The sequence below is a fragment of the Vitis riparia genome, unplaced genomic scaffold (assembly GCF_004353265.1).
Source record: "Vitis riparia cultivar Riparia Gloire de Montpellier isolate 1030 unplaced genomic scaffold, EGFV_Vit.rip_1.0 scaffold795_pilon_pilon, whole genome shotgun sequence".
Taxonomy (NCBI): Eukaryota; Viridiplantae; Streptophyta; class Magnoliopsida; order Vitales; family Vitaceae; genus Vitis; species Vitis riparia.
The window spans coordinates 8,261-20,152 of record NW_023269788.1 but is presented as its reverse complement, the minus strand read 5'-3'; the positions used below and the strand labels follow the sequence as shown (position 1 = coordinate 20,152).

Here is an 11,892-nt window from a genome sequence, read left to right as displayed (position 1 = left end):
CAAAATCCAATCCTGCATATACCTCTTGGCTGCATACCAATCAGACACTGCTCAGTTTACTCTATTCTTCTCTCACAGAGGAATCTATGAGTGAGGTACTGGGTTTCCGTCACTCCCATGAGGCCTGGCATGCACTTGAAGTCTCATTTTCGCACCGATCAAAGGCTCGCAAACTGCAACTCAAGGATGAACTCCAGTTGATGCACCGTGGCTCTCAGTCCATTGCTGAGTCTTTTCGCACCTTCAAAGGCCTTTGCGATCAACTGGCTGCTATTGGACGTCCCATTGACGACACGGATGAAGTCCACTGCTACCTACGCGCATTGGGACCCGACTACAAGATCTTTTCTACCACCATGATGTCACAACTTCCTCTACCATCCTTTGCTGAAATTGTTCCGAAAGCTTTGAGCCATGAAATCTTTGAACGGTCAGTTTCCCATTCATCTTCCAACTCTGCTTATTTTGTGCAGCAAACTTCCAAAGTGGCTGGTCATAAGCAAGTGAAGCATCGGTCTTCAGCTTCTCCTACACCGTTTGCCAACTCAAAGTCATCATCCAACTCCTCCGTCCACTGTCAGTTGTGCAACAAAGAGGGCCACTTGGCTAAACGTTGCTGGACTTTCCTGAAACTCAAGAAGAAGCAATCGGCTAACCTTGCTGAGGCTTTTTCTGCCTGCTCGATTCAGGATTTTAATGACTCTAAATGGTTCCCTGACTCTGGTGCAACGTCCCACATGACTAGTGACACCGAAGGTGTGGATCAACCGGCTGTCTATTCTGGTAATGAACGTGTCATGGTTGGCAATGGTCAGTCCTTAGCAATCTCTCACACTGGTTCCATTTCATCTCTTGTTCCATCTAGTCCTCTTCTTTTATCTAATGTCTTAGTTGTTCTTGGAATTAAGAAAAATCTTATTTCTATTAGTCAACTTACTAAAGACAATAATTGTTGTGTTACATTTTCTTCCTCTGGTTTTACCATACAGGATCGGGTCACAAGAGTGGTACTGGGAGTCGGAAGATGTGAAATGGTCTCTACGGTAGTATCCCCTGTTGGATCGTCGTCATCATGCCTTAGTGTCCACTACTTCTTCACCGCGAGCATCTGTTCGTTTATGGCATACTCGCCTTGGTCATCCACATTATCGTACTGTTGCTTCTCTTTCTAAATTAGGATCTATTTTTTGTAGTAATAAATTGGTGAACAATGATTCTGAAATTTGTGTTGGTTGTAGACTCGGCAAAAGTCACCGTTTACCTTTTTCTCTAAATAATGAACGTTGTGCTATGCCTTTTGATCGTTTACACTGTGACCTATGGGGTCCGTCACCAGTTTCTTCTTTTAATGGATATAGATACTATGCGGTTTTCATTGATGATTGTACTAGATTTAGTTGGATATTTCCTTTAAAACACAAATCTGATTTCTTTGATAATTTCATCAATTTACAACGTTTTATTGAGACACAGTTTTCCGCCAAAATCAAATCATTTCAGTGTGATGGTGGAACTGAGTTTACTAATAATAAATTTCGCTCTCATTTGCATTCGTGTGGCATTGATCTTCGTCTGGCATGTCCTTACACTCCTGGTCAAAATGGAATTGCCGAACGTAAGCATCGTCATGTCACAGAAACAGGTCTTACTCTTATGTTTCATGCTCGTGTGCCGCTCTTCTTATGGGTTGAGGCCTTCTCTACTGCCGTCTTTCTCATTAACCGACTCCCGTCACCATCTCTTGCTGACAAAACACCTTATGAGCTCCTGTTTGGTAAGCAACCCGATTATTCTATGCTTCGTACTTTTGGGTGTCTTTGCTTCCCTTATTTGAGAGATTACTCACCTAATAAATTGTCTCCAAAATCTACTCCTTGTGTCTTTTTAGGTTACAGTACCCTTCATAAAGGATTTCGGTGCTTAGATCGTAAGACACATCGTGTCTATGTTTCTCGACATGTGCAGTTTTATGAACATACCTTTCCCTATAATGGTGATTCTGTGCAAAATCTGCCCTCTAACATTGACTATATTCATTTTTCTGAGTCTCAGGAATGTGTTTCTAACGTTAGTACTTCAGATTCTTTGCCTTCACCATCTTTCTCGAATTCACTGTGTCTGCCTTGCAATGATATTCCACACTTGTCTTCGACTTCTTCTCCTGGTCCGCAAGTTCCTCTTGATGAGGACTCTCTTGGATTCTGTTGCTACAGATTTGACCACTCCTTCACCAGTTTCGTCCTCTCCTCGTGTGACCACTTCCAGCCATCTGATGATTACTAGAGGGAAAGCTGGTATATTCAAACCACGGTTGTATCATGCTATGAATATCTCATCTTCTTCTTAGTTGTTTCAGGCTCTTCTTGCTCTCAAAGAGCCACGAGGCTTCAAGTCTGCTGCAGAGCACCCTGAATGGCTCTCGGCTATGGATGATGAAATTCACGCACTGAAGAAAAATGATACGTGGGTTCTTGTACCTCGTCCTCAGCATCATAATGTGGTTGGCTGTCGCTGGATTTTCAAAACAAAGCTTCACTCTGATGGGTCTATTGAGCGTCATAAGGCACGTCTTGTGGCTCAAGGATTTTCTCAAGTTCATGGTCTTGATTTTGGTGACACCTTTAGCCCTGTGGTGCGTCCTGCTACAGTCAGAATCATTCTATCCTTGGCTGTTACTTCTGGATGGTGTTTACATTAGCTAGATGTTAAAAATGCCTTTCTTCATGGCTTTCTCCACAAAGAGGTGTACATGGAACAACCGCCTGGCTACACTGATCCACAGTTTTCTCAGCATGTTTGTCGTCTAAAACGTGCTCTTTATGGCTTGAAACAAGCTCCTCGAGCTTGGTTTCATCGATTTAGCTCATTTTTGCTCAAACTTGGTTTTCGCTCTAGTCAGGCTGATTCTTCGTTGTTTGTCTATCACTCCTCGCATGGTACTGTTTACTTACTTCTTTATGTTGATGACATGATCATCACTGGAAGTACTCCTTCTCTGGTTCACACCTTTATTACTCGGCTTTCCAACGAGTTCTCCATGAAGGATTTGGGTGATCTTCATTATTTTCTCGGCGTTGAAGTCCAAGCTAATGAGAAGGGTCTACTTCTCAGTCAAACGAAGTATGCTCTTGATCTCTTGCAACGTGCTTCAATGATTGATGCCAAGCCTATTTCTACATCTTTTGTTGTTGGACAGCATCTATCCGCCGAAGGGACTCTATTCTCCGACCCTACTCTGTTTCGTTCTCTTGCCGGTGCTCTTCAATACCTCACGATCACCAGGCCTGATTTGTCCTTCAGTGTCAACTCCATTTGCCAGTTCATGCATGCTCCCACCGAGGATCATTTTCGTGCTCTCAAGCGTATCTTGCGCTATGTTAAAGGCACTGCTCATCATGGTCTTCAACTTCACAAACAGTCCACTCATGATCTTCTTGGCTACTCTGATGCGGACTGGGCTGGATGTCCTGATACACGTCGTTCTACTACCGGCTATGCTATCTTTTTTGGAGCTAATTTAATCTCTTGGTCTTCTAAGAAACAAAACATTGTCTCTCGTTCAAGTGTAGAAGCTGAATATCGCTCCTTAGCTGTTGCTACTGCTGATATTGCATGGATTATTCAGTTGCTTCGGGACCTTCATGTTACACTCTCAGTGCCACCTAAAATTCTTTGTGACAATCAAAGTGCAATTTTTATGGCAGTCAATCCGGTTACTCGTCCTCGATCCAAACATATTGCAATCGACTACCATTTTGTTCGTGAACTTGTTGATAAAGGCACTTTGCAAATTGACTTTGTTCCTTCACATCTACAGCTTGCTGATTCTCTGACCAAAGGAGTTACCAAGCCACAATTCTATCTCTTTCGAAGCAAGCTCAGCGTTCTCCCTTCTACCACTCTCACCTTGCAGGGGGGTGATAAGGGAGAATCAAATTCTCCATGATACGTGCTGCATTCCTTTTCTGTTAGCATCATATCCGCTTGTATAGCTGTAGGGATATGCTCAATATTTGTATTTGATTCTTTCCTATTATGTAGGAGTTTACAACTATAATTATCTTGTATATAATGAAGAGTTATCTCCTCATCCGGTAAGGAGGATTTCAGTCATTTACCGTGTTTATCAAACACCTTTACATGGAATGGGTGGCTCTTAGCTCAACCTTGGGAGAAGTTGATACTTCTTATAGCCTGCTGGCCAAAACGTTAGGCTGATGACAATTTCCCATCTCATTGGATGGATCCATATGCATAAACAGTGCAAAGAAATATTTGGTCACGTATTCAATTCTTAACAATCCCTTGTATGATCAAATAAGTTCATTGAATTTTACCCAAAAAAAATATAAGCATTATTCTAATTATGTCTTTTATTTTTATAAATATTAAATATATTTGGTAGCTTCATTGTTCTTAAAAATTATAAATACAAAATTATTTTTGCTAATTGTATTAAAAATAATAAATACAATATTAATTTTTATAATTATTATATGTTATATTTTTTTATGATTTTTCAGCAGATTTTAGTGACTTTAATGTCGACAAGCAACACATACATGTTGTTTGTTTAGTTGTAGAAAAACAAGATATGGTGAGTTTTGCTTGTTAATTTTGTAAACTGAAATATGAAAACCGTTGGTTTCTTTCCATTTATGTTTTAATTTTTCTTTATTCATGTTTATGTTCTTATTCCTCTTTTTTTTTTTTCAATTTTTAATTTAAATATAGGTATGGAATCATAAATGTCCATCTCTTAAAGTAATCCACATTAAAATGTACATCAAATAAATTTAAGCGATGATTAAGAATAGGGGCATGAAACTTGGGAAAGGGATAGAATGTAAGTTGTAACTGTTTTTGAAAAATAATTTTTTAAAACAGTTTTTAAAAGTTGTTGTCGAATGCCTGATAGAATAAAAATTTGTTTGAAAACTTGAAATACTTTTAATATATTTTTAATGTTTTTAAATATATTTTTAAAATAATTTTTTATATTTAATGCTTTATTTTTAATTATTTTAATTATTTATATAATTATTTTTTAAAACATTCATTAGAAAATAAGTGAAAACTGTTATTTAAAAACACCGTTGTAGACCCTCGTTTTGGTCAAAGTGTCTCTGGGGAGCATATTTTTACCACCCTGGGAAGAGCTGGCAGCTGGGTTTTTTCTAGAGTGGGGGCCGGTTTTCGGATGAGCCAAGTCTGGAACGCATGGCCAAGGACAGCACCACCTTGCCATGGTGGTGGTTGAGAGAGGGACGTCTGAGAACAGAGCATGGTGGGAATAGAGTGTTTCAGAGAATGATGGTAGGAGCAGTGGAACGGGTGGGAGGACGTTGACAAGAAAGCCGAGAAGAAAGGGAAAACGGAAGGGGAACTGAGACTTTTGGGGAGGAAAGGGGGAGCTGGGATTGAGAGAGGAAGGGATTTTTTAAAGAGGACAGTTTTTTTTTAGAGAAAAACAGGGGAGCTTTCCGACAACCCCTCCAACAGCAACTCCACCATCGGCCACTTCGCCACCTGCTACCCCTCCACCGGCTCATCTCGCCTCTCCACCAGCAGCGGTTCCAGCGCTAGCTCCAAGGACGAAGGTGAAATCTCCGGTTGTGGCTCCATCGCCACTTATGAACAGCCTGCTGGCACCACCAACGGAGGCGCCTGGACCGATCTCAGGCGGAATCTCACCAGGCTAGCTACGAATGATTTGAATGGAGTGGAAAGGCTGTGGTCGATGAAGAAGGTGGTCGGGCATTTGGACTGGCACTGAGCTTGATGATTTGTGAGAGAAGGAGCACCGAGAGAAAGAGATAGGAGTCTTCCAGGTGAGAGAGATTTTCTCTTCTTCTATCTGCTTCTAGATTTCAGTTTTTCTGCTAAAAATTCATAATGGGTAAGGAGAAGGTTCACGTCAGCATTGTCGTCATTGGCCATGTCGACCATGGCAAGTCGACTACCACTGGTAATTTGATATACAAGCTTGGAGGTATTGAGTGGTTTGAAAAAGAAGCCGCTGAAAGGAATAAATGACCATTCAAGTATGCTCGGGTCTTAGACAAGCTCAAGGCTGAACGTGAGCATGGTATTACCATTGATATCGCTTTATGGAAGTTTGGGACCATTACCATTGATATTGCTTTATGGAAGTTCGGGACCATCAAATATTACTGCACTGTTATTAATGCTCATGGTCATTCGGATTTCATCAAGAACATGGTTACTAGCACCTCACAAGTCACAAGCAGACTGTCTTGTTTTCATTATTAATTCCACCACTGGTTGGGCATGTATGCTTGCTTACACCAAGCCCTTGGTGTAAGCACATGATTTGCTGTTGTAACGAGATGGATGCCACACGTCCTCTTAATCCTTCATCGTGACAAATATATATTTAAAAAAAAAAAATCAAAATTTAAGTAATTTTTCAAAATTTCCCTTTTTAAAATTTAATTAAAAAAAATCCATTTTCAAAATCCCGTTTTTCAAATTTAATTTACAAAACTTTTTTTTAAACAACTTTTCAAAATCTCAATTCTCAAATTTAATTTTCGAAACTCTCGTCTTCAAATAATTTTCAAAATTCCAATTCTCAAATTTAATTTTCAAAATTTTCCTTTTCGAATAATTCTTCAAAATTCCATTTTTTAAATTTAATTTTCAAAACTTCTATTTTCAAATAATTTTCAAATTTCCAATTTTTAAATTTAATTTTCAAAACTTCCATTTTCAAATAATTTTTCAAAATTCTAATTTTCAAATTTAATTTAAAAAAAAAAAATTCATTCTCAAATAATTTCCCAAAATTCCAATTTTCAAAACTTTAATCTTCAAATAATTTTCCAAAATTTCAATTTCCAAATTTAATTTTCAAAACTTTCATTCTCAAATAATTCTTCAAAATTCCAATTTTTTAAATTTAATTTTCAAAACTTCAATTTTCAAATAATTTTCTAAAATTCCAATTCTCAAATTTAATTTTTAAAATTTTCATTTTCAAATAATTCTCAAAAATTTCCAATTTTCAAAACTTTAATCTTCAAATAATTTTTAAAACTTCCATTCTCAAATAATTTTTCAAAATTCCAATTTTCAAAACTTCTATTTTCAAATAATTCTTCAAGATTTCAATTTTTAAATTTAATTTTCAAAACTTCAATTTTCAAATGATTTTCCAAAATTTCAATTTTCATCTCAAATTTAATTTTCAAAACTCTCATTTTCGAATAATTCTTTAAAATTCCAATTTTTAAATTTAATTTTCAAAACTTCCATTTTCAAAATTCCAAATTCCAAGTTTAATTTTCAAAACTCCCATTTTCAAAATTTTAAATATAAAAATGAATAAATTTTCATAATTTCATAGTAATGGAATTTATGAGAATTAACTCATAACAAAATCAAGTGGGCTTTGGGGGCCCTACATATGAGTTTTCTCTTTCTATTGTCAACTGTTATACTTAATGAATATTGTTTGATCTTTGTCTTGCTCTTTGATATGCATGTGATAATGTTATACTTGACCTAACCCTGTTTCCATGATAGCACATTATTACTTGCTATTAAGGTATGATCTCACTCCTACTTTGTTTTATCCTTATACATGATTTGTTTTATTATTTGATCATTTCATTGGTATCTATTGATTTCCTTATTAATTGTCACACTTATTTCACCTTCTTTAGTAGAAACCCGTTTTTAGGGACTTAGAGGATGCTACAGTCTTTACCATACATTCCCAATAAGTAACCTAACTCCCGTACCCGACTTTGGTTTTTCATATACCGTTTTTTTCAAATACTGAGTCACACTTAGAGTTTTTTTTTTCTTATTTTGTTTCCCCTTAAAAAAAATAAAATAAAAATAAGTGGTAACTCCAAGCCTTTTTCTAAAAATCATATTTTTCAATAAATAAATAAAAAGCAAATTGTCGTCATCTAGTGAGAACACATCATGCGAAATGCGGGGTCCACAACCATATTTTTTGTTTTTAAAAACAGAAAATATAAAACAATTTTCTAGTTATCAAATATATTTTATTTTTTATTTAAAATAAAAAAATATATATATATTCTTAAAAACAGTTATCAAATAAGACCGTGTATTTTTTTTACCTTCATTATCTAATAACATTGCAATTGTATTATAAATTATGTTGAAAACAATTAGCTATAAGGCATAGTAAAATTTCTCTTCCCATCCATATATAAAATTATTTAATTAATGAAATTGTTATTATCTTATTCTAATCTAAATTCAACCATTACGTTGAAAAACAATTACCTTGTTGCAATTGTATGATCCAAATAATTTTTTTTTTACCAAATTTTGCAGAGTGAGATTGTAGTTTTTCATTGGGATAGAACTTTTGAAGTTTGCTGGTTGGGAATTGACTAACATAAAGTTAGCAAAATTAATATAGGGAAAGTTGTGTTTTGCCCCGCCCATTTGGCCTAATAGCTTTTTCATAACCCAAGTTTGCATAACCCAAAATATGTCCAATGTTGCAAAAAAATTATCCTTTTCATGCACTATCCACTCTTTTATAATTTCATTTCCGAAATTACCCTCCACATCAGCAGCCATCTCCTTCTCCATGTCGGAAGTTGTGCTTTAAATAAATAAACATAAAAATCTTGAACTTTGAAGTTAGCAAATTTGGAAAACCCACGCAACACCCGACCCATAAACTTTGAAATTTGGGGACTCCGTGACTTTCTCTCATTTTGCTCTAACGTGATCTGCAATTTCATGGATCATTTCTGGAAACCGCGGTGGAGCTTCGTCTTCCTTTTGGAGTAATCGCAGGTGAGTTTTCCATTTAAGGATTTGTGTGGCTGTTGAGAAAAGATTTGGGTTGAAGGTTGTTTTGCATTGTTCACGAGCTCTCTAAACATTTTTTTTTTTTTTTTAAATGCTATTTGGTAATCTGATCACGATTTGCAGGCAAAGGTGGTATTTTTGAGGCTGACTAAAAAATCGTGGGTTTAGGGTTTGCGAAATTTAAATCTAATGGCACAATAAGATGCTATTTGGTAATCTGATCACGATTTGCAGGCAAAAACGGTATTTTTCAGCCTGGCTAAAAAATCGTGGGTTTAGGGTTTACGAAATTTAAATCCAATGGCACAATAAGATGCTATTTGGTAATCTGATCATGATTTGCAGGCAAATGTGGTATTTGTCAGCCTGGGTCAAAAATCGTGGGTTTAGGGTTTGCGAAATTTAAATCCAATGGCACAATAAGATGCTATTTTGTAATTTGATCACGATTTGCAGGTAAAGATGGTATTTTTCAGCCTAACTCAAAAATCGTGGGTTTAGGGTTTGCGAAATTTAATTTTAATGGCCCCTAGAACAGATCCATAAAACAAGGGGAGGGAAAAAACACAATTTTCCCTATATATTAGATAGGTGTCTTCCAAGTCCCATCCCACTCCCAACCACTCAGATTCTGCAGGCTTGACGAAGCTCTGATTTTTTTTTGTTTTTTGCAAACATATCAATCATTCAGAACTTGAACAAACCTTGATGCCTATCTTTTTACCAATCCCCATTTATGTTCCTCTTAATTTCTCTCCACTTCCACACAGATTACATAATTACATTACTTCTAGCTATGTGCCCATACAATCAATTTAACCTTAGTCTAACTCTCCTTCCTTCATGGTTCTCTAAACCTTACTTACATTTAGTGTTTTATTATTGTAATTTCTTGTCCTTCATGATTTCTCATGACATTACACTCAGAGCATATAGAAAACTCCCTGGCCTTCAAAAATTTCCCCATTTACTTTTCTTAGTAGCGCTTCTTGATTTCATACTTGTTTGCAGGATAAAAGGATTGTAACATGCACCCATCCTAGACCACTTTTGTGAATAGAAACTATTCTGAATTCACTATCTCTTGTTTTTATTGTCTAACCCACTAAGACCATAATATTTTTTGAATTATATAGGATAACTGTAGTCTGTAGCCTATAACCATAATATCAATTGCTTTTCATCACACTTCAAATTATTTTAGGGAAAATTCTAAGACGTATGGTTAAATCTAGATCAATGAATGAAGGTATAAAGAAATAAGACAGCTAGAAAGTAGGAAGAACTTTTTGGCCACGTGGTTGTTCTTGATTGGACATCACTAGCACCATAGCACGATCCTTATCCTAACTTTTGAGTTTATGCATGTTACTGAGATATGGAAAAACGTTTATGCCAACACCCGACTGAGGAAGAATGGGACCTGTTTGTACCAACACCCAACTAAGGAACACCAAGCCTAAAGTTAGGTTTGAAAAAGCAATACTTTTGGACCTTATTTGTAAAGAAGAATCTTCAATGATTGTACAGAGGCTGCTTGCTTAAAGAACAACATCTTTAGGAACTAAAGGCTTTATGATTCGGATGACACATTCAAATCTAAACCCACACCTTCAACCAACTTGATGAAAATTTTAGTGGAAGAAAATTAGGTATTATGCTTGAATTTGGTCTTGATTTCACTTTTAATGGACTAAAACCAATGTTGCTCCTTGAAGACATAGTCAATATTTGATGCTGCTCTGGTGGCTCCTACAATAATTGAGAGAGGCACAGTAGAGACTGAAGGGCTATAGTAGTAGAGAATTTTAGTATGATGAGGAGTTCAACAAAGTACATACATAACACCTATGGAAAGAAAAATAAGAACCAAGTACAAATCTATCATGGATGATAAAAGAGTTTGATGCTATGCTCTTTATGGATGAGTTCAACTGATATATCCATCATAAGCTTCATAGCTCTGATATGGACTTAAATTAAATTAATTGAGTTCAAGATGCATAATGCTTCAGAGGATAGAACGATTTATACCTTAAGATACTATTTCATTGCTATTTGTACCTTATTACTAAGAAGGACAATATGCTGATTAGCTTTTCTAGACTTAAACAGCAAAATAAAATACAACAAGATTGCTTGAATTCCAATTGATTAAATTAACTTAAGATTATTCATGCTAAGTGGGAGCTTTTTGGAATTGATATTGAGATAGTTGTGCTACAGAATTGTGATAAAAAAATGGTGTTGTGGTACAGAAACACAATACATTTACACGTACACACAAACAACTCATGCTTACTTTTTATCACCTTGTGTGACAGCTAGTAACTCTGTCTCTTGTAGTCTATGGGCCTCACTTCTTTAAGTAGTCCACTGGTACCTTTTTTAGTTTGATCCCTTCATATTAGGGACCCTTAGCTCTATGGGGTCTTTTTGGTCAGTAACCTGTGGTACTAGGTGAGCTTTGCCAGAGTTGCTCTGTGGGGTCTTGATGTTGTATGCGTTGTGTATGTTTTTTTTTTATAAATTTAATACAATCTTCATTTACCTATAAAAAAAATAGGGGTAGATTGTGGACCCGCATTTTTCACGTGCGTCCCCACTCGATCGGCGAGACTCGCTTTTTATTTGTGAAAAATTAATTTTAGAAAAGTTGGAGTCGCCACTTATTTTATTTTTATTTTAAAGGGAAAATAAAACAAGAAAGAAAAACCCTAAAATGTGACTCCATAATTTTTGGAAAAAAGGCATGTCTTTGAAAAACCCGAGTCTTGGTCCGGGGATCAGGTTACTTATTGGGAAGGTACCTCTAGGAGGTAGCACCCCTCTAAGCCCTAAAAAGGTCTCTACTGACAAAATTAAGGGAAGTGTGGCAATTAATCAGTTAATTATAGATACCTAAATAGGCTAGGTGATTTTAGAGAGTGGCATGCCAAACACAATCAAATTGCAAATAAGGAGAGTTAGAGTGCGTACCTGAACCGCTCTTCAAGCGCTATCATAAAACATAAAAGTTAGTGTAGAAATGTAGCACACAACATTTGTTTTATTCAAGCAAATCAG

General features: G+C 36.2%; 1 pseudogene; it reads left to right on the top strand.

The window, feature by feature from the left end:
• Positions 1-5,829: 5,829 nt before the first annotated feature.
• Positions 5,830-6,386, top strand: LOC117910635 (annotated as a pseudogene).
• Positions 6,387-11,892: the final 5,506 nt, after the last annotated feature.